We start from the raw sequence: 19576 nt of genomic DNA, 5'->3' as shown, positions 1-19576 counted from the left end.
AAGGATACAAGTCAGCTGTGGGGAGCTAAAGCCATGGAAAGTAGCTGTGACCTCACCTTCCTTTTTGAACTTATTAGATCCAGCATAAAAAGAAAAAACTTGCAACTGAAATTATGATCCAGAATCCTCCATTCACAACCTCATGCCTTCTAAAATAAGAGTGTTATAACAATCCATTCTCTCTGTGTAAAAAATTGCACTCCCTCCTTACAAAAAAAAAAGGGTCAGTCTGGAGCAGGTAAAAGTTACATTACACATCTTCACATTCACCTCAGTGGACCTCAGCTGTTGTCTACAACAATGTTCAGAAAGAAGTGCCTGCCTGTAATTCAACAGCAATTGTTCTTTTTCCCCATAGAAATAGTTCCTGGTTCAAGCAGACAGGATAACATGTGCATTTCTTTCTCAGAGAAAACATGGTCTCCACAGTGCTCAGGCAGGCAGGGAACCAGGCATGAAGCTGAAAACACTCAGGCGTGGACAGAGCAAGTGCAGGCAAATGCAACCTTGAGTTACTGGGGAAAAAGTTAAAGAGGTTGAGGGGAGTCGAGGGGCATAGTTCACATCTCAGATCAACTCCCACTATTTTTATTTTTTTTAACATTCTCAGCACGTTTCCAGTAAAAGGAGGAAGTTAATTGAGTCATCCCAGCACCAACAGCATTTCCCACGGCCAGAGGAAGGAGTCACAGCATCACTGTATAACACTGTGTAGCCTGTGACCCCTGCCCCCAAACGTGTGTGCACACAGGTAAACTGCACAGGCACAGGCTGGAGTAGTGCTGAGTATTGACCTGGATCTTTGCTGAATTGAGCTGCCTCACAAAGACAGCTGAACGACCCTTCTTCTTCTGAAAATTCATTGAAAAGGAAAAGATTCATTTCATTCTTCTGAAGATTCATTGGAAAAGAAAAAGGGTATTCTTCTTTTGATAGGGAGCAGGCAGGGGATGATGGGAGCACCTGGATGGAGAAGAGTAGAATAGCCCAGATGAAAGTAAGGGCAGATTCAGGGACCTCCAGTACAGTGCCAGCCTGGGCTCTGCTCAGCCTCGAAGAGCAGGCAGTTTTATACCTCCTGAGTCTTATGGAGCAGGTCCCTGACCAGTAATGGCTTTTAAGGGGAGAGGGAAGAGGGTGAACCATTGATTTTGGCATTATACATGTCCCAAGGTAATAGGCTGAATTTTTTCATAATTCCATTTTCCTCAATAAACTAAGTCTGTTAAAGAAATTATGGGAGCACATGTACAGACAGTTTGGGCAGCCTTTCAAATATCTACAATTTAGAGAGGAAAGAAAAACCCCAAGAAATGAGTACTCATGGGCAGAACAGCCAAGTATGAGAAAAAAATAAAAGAGTTCTGCCAAATGAGCTTGTTCATCAGCAAATTACACATTTGACTGAATGCCGTGGCAGCCTAGTTCTCTTCAGAGCAACACTTTAGTGTTCATGTTTTTCTTTCAAATATCTGCTTTCATATCAAGTTAGTTCAGTGTATCATTCAAAAGAAAATATTTATTGCTAGCAGACCTACAAACACATTTTGATATTTGAAAATCTAGTTGAAATCTCTTTTGATTCATCTTGCATATATATTACATCTCTCTCTCTTTCTTTTGCTTCTCTCTTAATACTAAATAATCCTTATCACAGACTTTGTGTGTCCTTCTGGTTTTCTAAAACAGGAAGAAAATAAATAGATATCTTTTCTTCCCAAGCCCAGAGAGGAAACTGCTTGGCTCTGTTTATTTGCTTGCGTTTGTACGTATTTGTGTGATAAGGGGCAAATGTGTGTCTTGTGCATGTGTAAACAAATTATTGAGAGAAAATAAGCTAAGTGTTATCTTTTGTTCTGAAAGCATTTAGAGTAATGTAGATATTCTTATCTTGTGCAGAAGAGGGCATGATAATGTCCATTATCCTCTGCAAGTTTTGTTGCCTGCACACATCAGCCTGTTGTTCTGCTGTTTCAGAGGACCATGAATGCTATCGAAGACAGAAGTTAGCACAGGGCATGGATTTTCTCAGAAGGCATGTTTTGAAATTTAAAAATTTAGTCAAATGCCCTGATGATAATTAATGGAAAGCCAGAACAGAGAAACAAGGCATTAGTTTAATGGAACAGAGGGCCAAAAAAAACCAGCTATAGCCCATGCAAACCTGAGGCCAAACTGGAAAGTGTCTGCTTATAGTCAGGGTTGGAGACCGTTTCTGCTGGTTCATTTGTGATTGTCTGATCAGTAGGTGAGAGATTATAACATCTGTTCTATTTAGGGAGAGCAAATTTAGAGCTGAGCCTGTAATGGCCTTTTGTTGTGATGAGTGGTTATTATCAAATGAGGTGTTGAAAACCTTTACTGCTATCCAGTTAAGGCACATTTCTGAGCCACCGAAAATGGCCCTGACTGTTCTCCTGTCTTCCAAGACCAATTTTTATATGCATTGACTTGGACAGAAAAAAAAATCCTGTTTCAGTTCTTTCAGATTTTTTTCTTCTTTCAAAATCCAGAGATTGTAAGGCCACCCCATGTGAGAGTGTTGATCTCTGAGCTTTGTTCTCAGGGGCAGGGAAGCAAAAAAGAGACAAGCTGTTCAGAAGTATTTGTCAAGCTGTTATTTAGCCAATAGTTTCAGTCATTCTGAATGAGTCTGAAAAGAATCTAGACCACTGTCCTATAGGATATTTCTGATCTATTTTTTGTTCATCTTAACCCTTTACATAAATGCTCACAGTTATACCAGTTCTGGGCAAAAATGAACAGAGTGCAGTGAGAAGTGTCAGCATAGAGTCTACTTGTTATCAGCTGCTGTAATGCAGAGCTGTGATATTCCAGATGCAAATACACCAACTGCTTTAGGGCCCATAGCCACCTCAGAGGCAATGGGCAGCCTCAGTGGTGCAGCAAGGCAAGAGTTCAGGTGGGACAATCCACCTGATGCTGGTGAGCTCAGTCCTTGTTGCACTGATTTCAGGGCTCACCACTGTGTTCCCCTGTGTTGGGTTTACATGGCAAGATTTTGGTGAGTTGAAGGATAGCTTTAGGGTTGTCTTCTGTGGGAAGACACCAGAAGCTTCCTCCCTGTCTGGCACAGCCAGCTTCGCCTAGCTCCAAAACAGATACCTTATTGCCAAAAGCTAAGTCCATCAATGATGCTGGTGATGCCACTGTGATAATTTCAGAAAGAGTAAAAAATGCTTTGCAGCATCTGTGAGGGACACAAGTTAGAAAAATGTGAGAGAAACAGCCCTGCAGGTACCCAGATCAGTGAAGAAGGAGAGGGAGGAGGTGCTTCAGGCACCAGAGCAGAGATTTCTCTGCAGCCTGTGATGAAGACTATGATGAAGCATCTGTGCCCCTTCAGTCCATGGAGGCCCACAGGGGAGCAGATATCCACCTGCAGCCTGTGGAGAACCCCAAGCCAGAGCAGATAGAGATGCTCTGAAGGAAGCTGCTCCATGGAGGAGCAGCATCCTGGCAGCAGCCAAGACTTATGGAGGACCCATGCTGGAACTGTCTGTTCCTGAAGGACATTATCCTCATGGAGGGAACCCATACTGAACAGCTCTTGAAGAACTGCAGCCTGTGGGAGGGACCCCATGCTGGAGCAGGGAAAGAGTGTGAGGAGGAAGGAGTAGCAGAGACGAGGCGTTATGAATTGACCACAACCATTTCCAATCCTCCTGCAATCCTCTGGGTGAGGGAAATGGAAAAGTCATGAGTCTCTCTGCCGTGTCTTGGCCTATCAGCTTTTTCATCATCATCATTTCATCTGTTGAGGAGATGGAGCACACTCCTTTTTGCAAAAGCGACATCCACTAGTGCAGAGATTCTTAAGAGAAAATACACTAAAGCCTTATTATGCACAGTGTAAATAAGTATAGTTATAAAAAATATATTGAGCTAAAGCAAAGCTGAAAAAGGTCTAAAATTAAATTTAAAAATAAAATCAAAGGAAACTCAGTAATTCATTTGAAAATGCCACTCATGAATTGAGAACTGTTTCACATCATCTGCTTTATTTTGAATCTCAGTAGGAAAGTTAGCCTGGAGCAATCAAAACCAGGGTAAAAATTCACAAATGCTATTAGCCCAATCAGTATTTCAGCAGTCTCCAACTGCTAAACTGTTCATAATTTTGGGGGTTGAGGAGGGTGGTGGCAATAGGGGGAAGGGGTCAAAGAAAAAGAGAAGAAACAGAAGTGCAAAGGACTGTATCTGGAGTACACATTTCACAGTATGTCAGCCCAAGGAGAGTGCTGAGAGTCGACCTGCTGTTAAGAGCTGCTGGCTCATTATGTAATCACAGAATTGTAGAAAAAAATGCTGTTGTAGGTCATCTGGTCCAGTCTGCTCGAAACAGGGCTAACTTTGAAGTCAGGTCGCAATGTTCATACCCTTTCCAGACAAATTCCAAGTGTATCCAAGGTCAAAGACTCCACATTGACTAGACATTTTAGCCCTATTCCAGTTTCCCAACACATCCCTTGCAACAGGAAGTCCAAAATCACACCATACATCAGAGGAGACTTTACAGTTGGCTAGTATTGGTCCACAGCAATGTTACTCATCTTGATGGCTAAACTCCTGGTGACAAAGCACTACATATGTTTAAGAAGAACATCCTCTCCAGTTTGCCCTGCCAGATATGCTCTGGCTCTTCTCTGCAAAGACCCTTTTGCCTGTAAAGAATGCAACAAAAAAAGACACAGTAGTCTTTTCCTTGTCCTTTGACACTCAGTCACATACTCACACAATCAACAGTGGGCTCTCATTTCCTCAATGCTCCTTCTTCTGCCAAAGTTCTCATAGAGCAATATAGAGTGAGTTTGGTACCACATTCTCATTGGCTGTTATAATGTCCCACTGCAGTGTTGTTGAGTTGTTGTTTTCAGTACCTTCCATGCCACAGAGGACAGTATGAATGTGTCCTAAAGAAGCGTGTCGCATTTCACATGGTAAGCACATGGTAGCCCCTTTGTAGAGGCTTGAATGGCACTCTGTCCTCTCAAACTTTGTATGACTTTTGGGTGAAAATGCTGCCTGGATTTGCTAGACTGAAGATGCATTAACTGTGTATCCAAGGATACACAAACCAATCCAGTCTGTAGCCTCACCTTCTGCAGAGTTCTGCTTTGCAAACCCTGCTGGCCCCAGAAGTCATCATGATATTCCTTACACTAAAATGGGTGGCACATCTGTACTCCTACTGGGTATGACAAGAAGCTATTAAGGTGCTCCAGAAGTCTCATTTGGTGTCTTTCAGCCCACATCATGGTTTTTCATATCTCAGGGGCTGGTTCTGGGTCCTTTTCATCAAATGAGTAGCAGTTACAGAGATTAGCAGCTCAGACCATGAAAGAAATTCCATCACGTTATATTTTCAGCCTAGAATAATTGTTCCAAAAGCTTAAGAAGTGGTATTGGTTTTTTACTATGGCATTGTTTGCTGGAAGAGATAATTTGAGCTGAGCACTAATGAACATACAGGCTGCTCTTCTAAGTGAAGTGGTTCTTTATACTTTATTTTAAATGTAATTTTGGCAAGAAGAGGAATAAAAAGAGAGTATTTAAATGTCTGGACAACACATTACTGACAAATATAATTTTCTGTTGACTTTGCTAACACAAACTTGCAGAAACATTATTAATTTTCCTACTTCAGAAATATTCATCCCTGGATTTAGCTGTTTTGTGTGGGTTGTAGTTATTTGTTCAGGTTAATGGAGATTAGAGACCTGTGAAATGCTCAGTAAGATACCTCACAGTAGAGTTTCCAGTCTGGTGTGTTAAATAGGTTTGAGCAGTTTCTCTATATTATTTACCACATACTAATATAAAACATGAGCATGAACTGATTTACAGATTATCCTTTAGGACAGAATTATAAAACTGTATAGGCACATAAAATCAAAAGGAAAGGGAAAAGAGACTGTGTATCTTAATAAACCAAGTGAATGAAATATTGAAGGATATATTCCATTGCTTAAGACAGTAATAATAAAAACTGCAATAAAAATAATTAGAATATCCTTTGACTAGAAATGACCTGTCAACCTCATCTGTAAACCAAACACAAAGTCAAAAGTATAATTTCAAACACCAAAAAACAAAAATGTTATTTATTAAACTCCGTAAAATTCTGGCCAAGTGTGATTAAATACTCTTCCACATGAGAAAGTACCCATGTACTGATAGGTAAGCACAGTCAAACAAAGAAAAAAAGAGCAAGTAAAATGTTCTGTGCATATAAAGGGAAAAGACAGGTTTTATTTCTCTGAGTATTTACTATCTACTGAGAAGAAATGCTTTTGATTTTGACATTTGGAAAGGGAGTATGGAGAACTTCTAAAGAACACCATCATTGGTCTCTGAGCATCTTCATTGCTTCTGAGAACATAAATGTATGGGCATAAATTCATCTCTTCTGCTTTTTAGCTCTCCATAGTTAAAGCACTTGACTTTACCTTAGCTTTCAGATGATGATGAGAAAGATGTTACCCTGAACTCTTTGGAAATGGGTCAACTATGCATTAAGAATTGAGAGCTCTCTGATTCAGATTCCTCCCATAGCTTTCTAGAGGAAGGTGAGACAAATCCAGGAGAAGGACTATGCAACCATAAATTATGCTTCCAACCATTCTTACCACAGAAAGGATATTCCTATCACAAACAACATTCTCAAAACTCAGGTACAGTAACAGTATATAATTTAACTTCTATTTTGGTTTCATCTTCTGTAACTCTAAGTTCTGCTAAGGTTTTGAGCATAGACACTGCCTTCATGTCTGTCTGTAAATACACATTAGTAGCACTGCACTGGTAGTAAATCCTCATCATCAACAAGGAGCTGGTTTGCTATAGTACTGAAAGAATACCAGTAACAGAGGTTAGCTTTCAGACTTAAGTTCACTATTCATTTTTTTTCTGTGGTACTGCCCATTGATTCCAGTGGGGATTCATTGGTGTACATGAGGTTAGAATTTAGTCTATGGTGCTCTCAAAGTGATGTGCCACAGCAAAACTTTTTGTTTCTCCACCTTGAAATATGTCTTCATTAAAGACCTCTATTTTGGTTCCCTGTCAAAGTGATTACAAAACTCTACCTAATAAATGACATGTTTTTGTATTAGAAGCCAAAGGAAACTGTGTCTCTGGAGCTTAAAAAGCACTCATTACACAAACCTGTAACTGTTGGTCATTAAGGAATTATTCTTCCAGTAAAGTTCAACTCAAAAGTAGTTTCATATAATACTTACAAGCTTACAATACTTACAATTTTTTACATTTAAATCCTGAAAACTCATGTGCAGATTGTTTTTGAAGAAAACAGGTTGTTATCAGTAGTTTTAGCCCTAATCCACCTCCTGTCAATTTGAAAGAGTATTATGGGGTCTAATCCTGCTCCTACTAATTCAATGAATAAGCTCAGACAGAACATGCAAGGACAAACACATTGCCTTTATATTGACTTCAGCAGGGAAAATATCCCTCTCTTTCTTCTTTAGGTCCTCTTGCCCTCCTCATGTACTGCAGATACGATCTGGAATAGGGGTTTAGGGCATTATTTATAGAAAACAAGCAAAAAAGACTATGTTAGACTTCCATGACTGCTACCCTGAGACCTTGACAGACTCAGGTACCAAAAATAGCTAGCATCCATGACTCTGTAACAATAGGATTTTTACTTCTACAAAACAAAACTGTTTGTCTGCAGAAGAAAGAGAGAAATATTTTAATGAAGTCTCCTCTGCTAAGTGTTCTTTTTTTATGGTGCCACTCGGCCTTTGGCAAGAGCTACCCTGTAGCCCTAATGCACTTCTTGCATAACAGCTCAGCTTAGTAGAAAGGGCTAGATATAATGCAGTACATGACCTCCACAAATGCATCCCTTTTATGGGAACAGAATAAAATAAGTATCAATGTAATTACATCTGACATGTCCAAAAGATTTTTGGAAGAACAACAGCATTTATTACACTTGTTGGTTTACGTCACATTCTGATTTATTTTTCAAGTAATATGTTATATAGGTTTATAAACTACTTAAGGTGGAGGGGTTTTTTAAAGGATTAAGTAAATCTGCTCAATCCCTTATCTACAAGCTAAAATGCATCAATTACTTGGACTGTCACAAAGTTTTGTTTGTCTTTAGTGTTTCTCCAGCACTATTTAAGGCTTACTCTCCTTATTGCAGCAAACATTTGTACTAACAGGAATTTGGCTCCACTATGTCGTAACTATACTTTGATGAACTCTGTGTTTCAGGAAATCTGTCTCCACTGACTGCTTTTATTTGATTGCTCATTTTTCATAGTTGCATAATTATTATGTCAGAAGGATAGAACAGATGCAGATGAGCTGAGTCACTTTTATAGTCACCAGCAACCACACCCTAAAATTTGGTCCATATTGTCCACTGAGGTTCACAGACTACCCTTTACTCAGAGCAGAAGCAGTACCCCTCTCCCTCTGGGATACCAGCAGCAGTGAGTAGAAATATGCAGGAGGTACAGCCACTGGGTTGCATGTCTCTTCCGCCCACCCTGTGAGCTGGTAGATGAAATCCAGTCCTGGTCTGGGGTCTATGCCAGACAGCATTGAGCTGAAGCTGATAAATTTCTTTAAAAGGTGACCAACACATCCACGTGGTTTCCTCACCTAACCTTCACAGCACTTAATCACTGAGCAGGAGGACCACATGCATGGCCGTTCTCACAGGCACGAGTATAATCCCTGAGGAATAGGAACCATGCCCCCAGACACCTCTTTCTTCTGCTCCCTCAGGCCCCTTGTTCTTCTCTTTGAGGTTATTCTGATGGGACACATATGTTGACACGCATATTTCTATGAACACAGGATCCCAAAGCCTTTAAGCCGTGATCCTACAAACTAAAATTTCAGTTCCACTGACTGGACAGTGGTTCTTATGACTGGGAGGATCAGAGATTTGCAGACAGATGGAACCTTTTTTAGACTGGAGAAGGGAGGGCGGAAAACAAAAGTGGCATAATATAAAATCAGAGGGAAAAATACTGCTCAGCTGTGTTCTGAATTATTGGCACAGATGGAAATTGCTGCATTACTCCCTAAGAAGCTTCTATTAATTTTGTCTTTTATTTTCTTTCCTGTGAGAGTTGACCTCATGTAGACTTTTCCCCCACTCCTTCCAACACTTTCTGAAAAGGAACAGGCCAGTGATATACCTGCATGCTTATTTATTAAAGACATAATGTTGATAATAGAACATAGAGATTTTCTAGCTCCTAAGGCAAATGCATTTGGTGGTTAATGCTGATGAGCACATTATGGAAGGAAAGGCCTGGAGAGAGAGAGCTGGAATTGCTATCTGACTTATGAGCCTGTAATAGCACAGTTTTGAATAAAAAGAAATGTAACATCTTATTATTTATAACCAAAATTTGTCCCACTTTGAAAGCAATGAAATGTAGTTTAGTGGCTTTTTAGCTGTTTAACACCCAGAACTGATCTGTCCTCTCCAGCACAAGTAACTCTGAAATCTCCCATCCTAAAATTTACCAGCAGGGTGAAAGATTATTTAAGTGCACCAGAGAATATAACAGGAGTCACAGTAAAAGGACCACATGATTAGTCAGTCTCAGATTCCTGAATAAGTACACTCTTTCTATGGAAAGTATTATTAGTTCAGTTTTTGTAGTGCTAGAAGAAATCCTAAGTATGGAAATTAAAAGAACAAGATTGCTGTGCATCTTGGCAGTGTTTGTGGCAGTAGAGCAGATTCATATTCTTCCCATAAAAAGAATTCTTGAAACTAGTTAGGTGTGAAAGCCTCAAGGAGAACCTCTGGTCTGGTACCAGGTGGAGTTAAGCAAAGTACAAGAGACCAGTACAGTTGTGAGAGCGTAGCATATTCTGTGAAGACATGGGAGGGCTATTGCAGAAGTTAAAAATTATTATGAACCATGCTAGTTACCTCATTAAGTAATGTGCCTTTTATTATCACAAGAAACAGAAACACTATCAGCATTGGGGGTCTCCTCTGCAATCAGATATAGATTGTGAGACACATCACAGCATCAGACACTTTGAGCTGAAAGTGGATACTCAAAAAAGCCCTCTGGCATAGGTGAAACTGTGGTTGCAAGTTATGAGGTTAGAATACAGCATTAATCAGTCATTGGAAACAATACTGCACTTGAAAATGCTACTTTTGAAGGCACTACTCTTAAAGAAAATCCAACACCTATGATTTTGACTGTGTTGAATCTCTGGGCTATCAACTGGTTGTTGGTTGTCCTTGCAATCACGAGACACCAACTACCATTTCCCACAGGAGAACAGAGGTCACTTCTGGAGATAAGTGTGTACGACATCCACAGCAGTGACATGAAGCCCCACCAGTCACTCTTCTGCCCCTGTACCATGCAACAGCTCAAGGCCAAAAGGTCATTTCTTCACTCATTCCCTGGAAATTCTGTACGGAGGTGAAAATCAGTGGGAACCCAGGGGGCAGTTGTCAGGCGGTTCATGGAGGAGTGGTGCTTTGAGGTGTGTGATCTGTTTGTGTCAGGAGTGCAGCATTAGCTCTCTTCTCCCAGGATTCCTGCTCAAGGGCCAAAGCTGTGCAGTTATAATGTGGGCACAAATAAGAAAGTACCTGCAATAAGAAAGTCAACGAAGAAAGGAAGGAGAACAGTGCTCAACACACTGAAAACGACAAACCTGACAGCAGAAAACTACAGAAGACCTGCTATATAAAGGTCTCTAGAAAGTGATTTATACTGGGTAAGAAGCAAAACTAATTGAAAATGCATAAAAAGGAGAGGGTTTGGCATTCCTCATTAAACCGTGCCTGTTCTAGAGATAAAAGAAACACAATTTGAACCTAAAGGTTGAGTAGAAATTTAAAATCCAAGGACAAAATTTTCAGTGAACAGCACAGGCAAAATTAAGCATGAGAACTGCCAGGTATTGGTTAGAGTTCTCAATGGATTTTGACATAGAGAAAGATAAATACATCAAATACAGTTATACTCGGAGACAGGTAGAGCCTGGTAGGTTATTATTTGATGCTGCTGGGGATGTTGAGGTCAGGCTGGAGAGGGTGGCTCAGGAAATAATCTTTCAGCTGTGGCAAGAGTGATGGTCAGGAAGAACTTTACTTGCTTGTTGTTGCTTACATCTAGGGGTCCAAAAATACAGCCTGCAGGGCCAAGATAAATGATCAGCAATATATTGCTTTTATGGTGCTCTCAATTGACCATGTAATTCTAAAGGTTCACAATAGTTCAGAGCAAGCTGGTGCATAATTCAAAATGCTCAGGAATCACTGATTTGGGTAATTCACTGCAGACGGTGGATAAGCAGAAGGAACCCTTATTTGCAGCACAGGAATCTCTAGTGAAAAAGCAGATTTTGTAGTGCTTTCAGACCGATGTGTGACACACCACAGCATTTCTCTGAACACCACAGCATTTCTCTGAACCTTTGGAAAGGCGAAGAATTACAGTGGAGGCATAATATTAATGATTCAGAAAGTCTTGTGTCACAACCCTGAGCACTGCAGTATCTAATTACTAGGCATAACGGTTTGCACACAGGCTGTGCCAAATAATGACAAGAGAATTAGACACCTAAAAATGGAGTTTGCCCTCTGGGGAAGGTCAGTGTAAGCCAATTGTTGGGAAAAAAGGCAAAGTAGTGCTGTGAGACTGAATTTCTAATCCCTTACAGAATCCGGATCCATGCTATAAGGAGGGCTAAATTCTGGGGAGAAATATACTGAGCCATGACCTTAAACAAAACAGGATTGTCTTTCAAAACCTGAAGAGAGAGGATAGAACAAGGCTTTCCTTCCAAAAGCTGGGGAAGAAGTGCAGATCCTCCTTCTGAGTTCCACCCTTGGTGTTCAGGGCAGTCAAACCCCAGCTGGGATCAAAGAGTTTTCATACATGAGGGATTTGACCCTTCATGGAAGCTCCAGCCTCTAAAGACATTACTCACTCCTGACAGATAGTGTTTTCTTCATGCTGAAATTCAAAAATGAAAATTAATTGGAAAAAAATTACAAGACTTCTTGTAGCTATGGTTTGATTATTCAATTAAACCAGGCTTAGACTCTTGAATGTTTATAAGCATTTTATGAAATACAGGCTGCACAGGAAGAGATTGAGAAAATCCCTTTCTAGCATTCCCTAATGCATGATTTCTTGGCAACACATATAGGGAATATGCATTTGCATCACTCTGGGAAAAGAAGTCTCATGCGACTTTCCAAAATCCTTCTGTTTACCATTGGCATCTGACAAATTTTCTACAAAACTTCAGATTTCCTAATGAATACTGAAACTTTACAGAATTTGCATTTTAAAATGTAATGAAATTATATTCAGGGGTCCAGAAACTCCATTTCTGAGCAATCCATGAGAAAATTCCAGGTTTATCAGCAATCTCTAAAAAGGTAAATTATGAAAACAAAGTTTTTAAGTGTTGTATACAAGAGAGAGGGAAACATTTCTTTAAAATGAAAAAAAAAAAACCACATGGAAAATTTATTTATTTGCTACTTTTGAAAAGAAGAAATGGTCAGCATTATGAAGCTTTATGCCTGAATAACTTAGAGGATTGGTAGTGAAATACAGAACCTCTCAGTCATGGGACATGAATTCAAATAGGAATGGGGTTAGTAGTGACAGAAAGTCATTACTGTGTCATTGCAGTGTGCTAATGTTCAGAGATTCATTGGTGGCTTGAGTCCAATTACTAGCACACAAGAGGTCACATTACAAAATGCACTAGCAAAACTGGCAGAGGCAGGACCATTTCCACTCTTTGTAACATGCTGCTACATTGCCACGTCCAAAGATATCCATTCAAATTTGTGTCAAGACTCAGAGCCAGTGTGGTTAAGCAGTCAAGCTCCACACTGCACAATGTGATGAAGAGAAGACATCTGAAACCATTGATTCAATAATTCAATTTGTAATTGGAATAGTTGCAAATTTCCCTGTTTAACTTACATAAACCATGCAGCACCAAGATTTTACAGCCTGAAGAGGCTGGGAGGGTGAGGGTTAAGCTGTTCCTGGGCAGAGCAGCTCATACAGGCTCTTGGTTTCTTTGCAAGAAAGGGGATATAACTATGCTCAGTGAAGCTGATTACTCTGCCAAGCTATAGCATCACCTCCTTCTTTCAAGGTTTGGAATGATTTAGCACTGGTGGAAAGCTGAATTGTGCAGAGCCTTGAGTGAACTCAGAAGAGGCTTTTGTTTTGCTAGACTAGAAGTGCATGAGTTGTTTTAATTCTCCTTGACTTACCTGAGCAAGTTCAGAAATCTCTGAAAAATGAAAAAGAGCAAAAAAGATTATTAGACCAAGAGAAAAATTAGTAAATGGTCCATTGCAGCTGATATGTTTTTTCAACTATATTCCAAGTAGGAGGGCAAGGAAAATGTCATGAAAATGAAGGAGCTGAATTTCTGATGCAAAATAACAGTAGATATTCTCAGAAAAATTACTTTCCTGACTACTAGCTAGAAAGGGACACTAAGACACTGGACTGGGATAAATCTTTTAATGCACAAAAGATTTACAATGTAATTATTATTACTTTACAGGGAAAGTTCTTAGTCTTACCTAAGTGTGTATATGTAGTATAAAATGTATAGTGTATAATATACAATCATTTCTCATTTATCATTTGTGTGTGTGTGTGTGTGTGTGTGTGTATAAAAATATATGAGTACTTTTTACACTTGGTTGAACAGATTTCAAGTAGGCATTAGAGAAAAAATAAGTGAAGTATTCAATATTTGGCAGAGATCCTTAGAGACTTAGGCCAGTAGCTGTGTCACACTGACAAAAGCTATTTCATGTTTTTCAGCTCTGCCTGAAGGAATATAAAAATAATACAGATCCACTGGTGGTTGTGTTGGCAAGCAAAAAATTAGCTTGGCCTAATTGGCCAGTGCTGAATGTGACACAAAAGCCTATTTTCAAGGGAGGTGAAAATACGTGAAGCAAAACAAGTAATAAATCAAAAGTTGGGGGGATGATTATTTTTAAAGAGAAGGCAAAAATTCTATTTATTATTTCAAAACCATTTTTTGATTTCTTCTGTCATTATTTTAACACACTAAACTGTTGTCTGATGGTACTAAATATATGGAAGAACCAGGATGTTTTCAAGTGGGAAGGTGTGCCAATGAGCAAAAGCAAATCTGAATTGCAGTTTGGGAACTTTACAGACTCACAGAATCAGCAAGGTTGGAAGAAACTTTCAAGACTATCTAGTCTAGCCATCAACGTGGCACCACTGTAACCACCCCTAAACCCTATCACCAAATGCCACACCCAGACACTGCTTGAACACTTCCAGAGATAGCCACTCTACCATCCCACCCTGGGTAAAAAAGAATTCCAACGCCTAACTCTTTTCAGCAATTTTTTAAAATATCTTATCTGAACCTGCCCTGGTGCAATGTGAGGCTGTTCCCTCTCATCCTTTCACTTGAGGCATGGCAGAAGAGGCCAACCCCCACCTGGCTACAGCTTCCTTTCTGTAGAGAGAAATGCAGTCCCATCTGAGCCTCCTCTCTCTAGCCCAGCTCCCTCAGCCCCTCCTCATAAGACTTGTGCCCCAGCCCCTTCACCAGCTCCTTTGTTCCACCTCTGACTCGCTCCAGCTCCTAAATGTCACTCCTTAATTGAGGCTCTCAGAACTGGACACAGGACTTGAGGTGTGGCCTCACCGTACCAGACTACGGACAAACAATCCTTTCCCTCCTGGCCACACTATTTCTGATCCAAGCCAGGATGCCACTGGCTTTCTTGCCAGCCTGGGCACAAGCTGGCTCATTTTCAGCCAGTTATAGCCACCAACTGCAAGTCCTTTTCTGTTGGGTGACTTTCCAGCCCCTCTGCCCCCAGCCTGTAGCTCTGCATGGGGTTGTTGTGACTGAAGTTCAGGACTGTGCACTTGGCCTTGCTGAACCGCACTCCTTGCACACTCCTTTCACCAAACGCCCCAGTGCCTTGAAGTCCATTTTGATTGCTAATTTCTTCAATCTCCGCACTGCAGACCTGACAACTAATAGAGGGTAATAGTCAGAGGGCTGTAACAGATCAGGAAACTTCCTAGTAATATCCCTTACCTGGGCGCCAAGGAGGCAGCAAACTTCCCTGTGGGATGGGGAAAAAAAGCAAAAGGAATTGCAAATTTGCTGGGAATCATCCCTACTTAGATCTTGATCTGCCCATTACAGTACCGAACAGCATGAAGACCAGCAGTGGCTAAAACCACTTGTCAGTCAGAGTTTTACCTGAACATGGGAGCAGCTGGATTTCATTCCCAAGTGCAATCAGCTCACAGATCTCAGTACTGTGCCCAGTAGCTGTCAAAAAAAGAGTCATGGCTGTCCTTGCAAACTTTCACAGTGCTTTTTAGTGTTAATGTGATTTATACTTGGAGCAGTTTTACCTGATGGCTAATATATACTCCAGAGAAATTTAGGATTGTATTGGCAGATCAATGCTTTGTTTTGAATTTGGTACTATTTAGCACAAGTATTGGAACCAAAAGGAAAAATGTAGGAGAAATTAATTACATAAAATTTTCAGCAATATTTCTGGGATGAGCCCAGAATATACCTAATCACACAACTAATAGGACAACTCTCTCTCTGCTGGAACAAGGTGGCACATCAAAACATACCCCTGGGCTTCAGAAAGTGTTTAAATCTGCACCAAAATCTGTGCTTCACAGCTCAATCTTAATTTTGCTTGAAAGTTTTACCAAATAGCATGTTCCTAGAAAGACTCAGAATCGTGTTGGGTTGTCATCTTCCATGTTCTCATGAGGCATCTGAGGGAACAGAGAGTGCCCATGAACCAAGGTCAGGTGAGGGAGATTAGATGAGTGATAATTATCAGCTGCTGTGGAACTGTTTCCAAGGAAGAATGTGTCAAACTCCAGTCTGTCCTGCTGGGAATCAGTTGAGCTTGCAACTGGGTTCTCTTTACAGCACCCTTGGTGTGGTCTGTGCACCTCACACTGCTCCTGCTCACCACCAGTACTGCAGGCTCTTTATTCAGTCATTACTGGGCACCACAGCCAGAGCCTCACTTGAAGGCCTTGTCCATCTTTTACCTCTAACCTTTGGAGTGAAGAATGGCTGGAGATGGTGCTGCTTTTGAAGGTGAGGCTTTTTATAGCCAGGTGTTCATCTTGCTTCCAGTTAATGTCTCAGACAGGAACTGCTAGAAATTCTTTATACTCTAGTTTATTTGTATCAATTTATTTAAAACTACGAGCCTTTGGGATTGGTGTGCATTCATCCTGGTTCATATTTGTTCATTTTTCCATAATATAAAACACTGTCTCTTAACATTATATTGCTTTTTAATCCAGTTATCTCAAAAAAGGATTTTCTGAAAGAACAAATGGAAAAGAAAAAAAACACCCAAAGAAAACCAAAATAAAAAATTCATATCCATAGAACAAACAAAGATACATTCCTTTTAACCAAAATGTTGGTACAAATCTAGGGGTGAATTTTCTTTGTCTGTTTAGCACAGATGCTGGCTGAGCTATGCCATTACAATGATTATTTTGCACAAATTATGTGATGACAGTCATCAAAATACCCATGCTGTGCCAGAAGCCCAACAGCTCCTTTTCTTTCTCTCAGTGGTAGATATCTGGGAAGCAATGCAAATTTTATCAGCTCCCACCAATAAAGATTTGGATGGAGAAATAACGAGGGTGGGAATCACGCATTAACATTGTGAGTAATAATGGCTCACCATCCAAGCTGGGACCAGAAATATAAGCTATCCTGAACTGATCTGTACCTCTTTTTAGAAAATTGTGTGCATTTCTGGCCACTGTTTTCCTGCAAACAGTGTTAAAAATAGAGAAGATTTTAAAAAGGGTGAAAAGTATGATCAAATATGGGGAGCGGATTCTGTATGAAAACAGTAGCACTTGCCAGCCCGGGAAAGACATAAGGTAAGTAAGTATGAAAATACAAGAGGCAGGAGGAAGGTTGCTGGAGAGTATCACCAGATGCTTTTTTGAAAACAAGAACCTGGTTGGGAACATAACACAGAACACGGAACTGCAGCCAGAAGAGTTGAAAGGACACTCACGAAGGAAGTGCCAGTGTCATGAATGCCAGAAATGTGCACAGATTTAAAGGATCAAAATAAGCATGGAACTGCAACCCTCTAAGAATCACTAACTGCAAGAAAAAAAAAAATCATAGTTGGTACTTCTTCAGTTATTTGTAAGTGGTTGAAGGATGGAAGATCATTCAATGATATTATCATTTATATTTAGTCGATTCTTTTTCCCTAAATGTTTGTTTGCTTTAGGTATAATTTTGGAGACTCAATATTAGGCTAGATGAAGTTTCATTCTAAACTATTATTGGCATATTTTGTTCATTTATAAGCTATGAAAGAGCTGCTCGGCTCATCCTATATATGTGTTTGTGTGTGGGTTCATGTTCTGACAAAAAACTGTTAGAAAATTAGGTCCTAAGTAAGTAATAGAAGTCATTGATTTCTCGGAGCAAAGACCCTGAAACATTTTCTCTATATGAAGGAATTACAGAATTGCAGGAGCAAAGACCAAATTGTCATCTTTTTTTTTTCCCCTCTCAGTTACTTCTGGCTTCATATATAATAGAATGAAAAAAATTTATGTCTGCATCAGGCCGCAGAAAACACATATCTGAGCAACACTGGAAAAATATATTCTTCCTGTAATCCTTTGTACTACCTTATGAAATAACATCTAGCCAAGATTTGTTCTCCACTCATCACCATGATATCTTAAAGACTTAGAATTCTAAAGTAATACAACAAAGTAATAAATTAATTCAATATTAATAAGATATCATATTCTTAAGAGTAAAGACCATTTTAAGAAATTAAGTCATTTTTACTTATGTCTAACTAATTCTTTCAAACCTGCCTCATTTCACATTCACATACAGTAGTGATTTAAAAACAGAATTAGCTCCCATATTGTAACTGTACAGGCTGAATCCTTAAGGCAACACAGTGGAAATGCTTATTTAGAAGTTCCACTTAAAATTATTACCAGTAGCAATTTATATTATCTGTTGTTGGTTGGATGTAATGTTGAAAATGGCTAATTAGTGTCAACTCACCAGCATTTAGTTACCAAGCAGCTTGAAGGCTCTAGGGAACAGTTTTATAACAATCTACAGCATTCTCTTTAGACAAGGACTCCATTTAGCAATTGTCAAATGTAATTTGACATGTCTGTAGTATTGCTTTATGCATAGAACTTCTTTTTGTACTCTTAGAATGGTTAGCTTCTGTATTTTTACTGATGGTGGGTTTTTTTAAGTGATCTCAAAGTTAAAGTGGTTAACTGATATTTGCTCCCTTGTAACATACATGCTTAGTCCCAGAGCTAGTCCACTGGTTCTGAAGGGAGCTAATGGAGCCTGGTTTATTCACATGCCCATGAGAGCACACAGGCAGAGCTTAACAAGTCACTCATCCTTTGCTGAGTGTGTGGCAGTCTAGCTGATTAATTTTATTGCTGACATACAGTCCTCCATCCTCTAAACTAAGCAAAAAATCCCAGTGAATAACATGGCAGATCTCCCAGGAGAGCATCTCCATCACGAAAAGCACAGCTGGAAGACTCAGTTCTGAGTTACTCCATAATGGTATATGATGTCTCCATCATTTCAAACAAATATGGGGTTTGGAAGCACAAGCTTCCTCTGCAGAGACCTTCTGCAGTGACTGTCACAGTGTCAGTGTCACCTTCAGGCAGGTGGCAGGGCCACACAGGCTGAGAGCACCTGCACTTGCCACAGAATCCTGGTTCTGTGTGAAGGGTTTCACAAAGCTCCCTTTGCCTGCAAACTCTAAAGAAGGCAGATTTTCACCTGTGTTTGTGGGTGATGGACAGTGTATTGTGAGAACCAGCATGATTTAGGAAACACTTGGAAAGGCAGCTTGCAAGTTTTACATCAAGAACAGTTTTAGTGCTGTGTTGCTTTTCTTGTCCTTATGAAGTGTTGGATTCATTCATAAACATTCTCTTTTTTCCTAAAAACAAACATGCTTATTTTTACTTCTGAAGTCTGGGGAAAGAAAACAAACAGAATGCCATCTCAGTAGTGACTGTAACATTGCTGTTGGGTGTCAGTGAGCTGTCCTGTCCCTCTGATAGCTTAAAAATCCCCCATGCAGAATGGAGCAGTAATCCTAATTCTGTGATGATTTGCTCGGGAACAGGTAGGATATTAAGTTTTCCTATTCAGTGAGGGAGAGATGACAACAAAAGATGACTTTTTTGTCTTTGAATTTGATATTTTAAGGTAAAGGAAAACAGAAGGAATTTGGTTATCTGAAACTTGGTCTGGATTGCAAGAAGCTGAGAGTGTTTCTTTGGGCAAGACTTTTAACTTTTCCTTGCAAAAATTCCTGTGTTTTGACCTCTAAGTACTAAAGTCCACCTGTGCAAATCTGTTTAAGTGAAAACCCTGGTGCACATACAAACAAAATAAAACAAAAAACTGCAACCCCCCTCCCCCTCCAATC

General features: G+C 39.9%; 1 protein-coding gene and 1 long non-coding RNA gene across 3 annotated transcripts in view; one reads left to right on the top strand and one right to left on the bottom strand.

Moving 5' to 3' along the window:
* The window catches only part of KCND2 (potassium voltage-gated channel subfamily D member 2), a 264945-nt gene that overhangs the window by 219617 nt on the left and 25752 nt on the right, over window positions 1-19576 (top strand). The window lies entirely within an intron of this gene.
* LOC135301826 (uncharacterized) lies at window positions 10459-15885 on the bottom strand. Its single transcript, XR_010363562.1, has 4 exons — window positions 15780-15885; window positions 15307-15378; window positions 13304-13323; window positions 10459-12014 (listed from the first exon to the last, which is right to left on the bottom strand). It is a non-coding gene; the product is annotated as an uncharacterized LOC135301826 (long non-coding RNA).

This window comes from Passer domesticus, chromosome 5 (assembly GCF_036417665.1).
Source record: "Passer domesticus isolate bPasDom1 chromosome 5, bPasDom1.hap1, whole genome shotgun sequence".
In the NCBI taxonomy this organism is placed as follows: Eukaryota; Metazoa; Chordata; class Aves; order Passeriformes; family Passeridae; genus Passer; species Passer domesticus.
The sequence above is the reverse complement of the archived record's forward strand: the minus strand, read 5'-3'. Positions and strand labels throughout refer to the sequence as shown.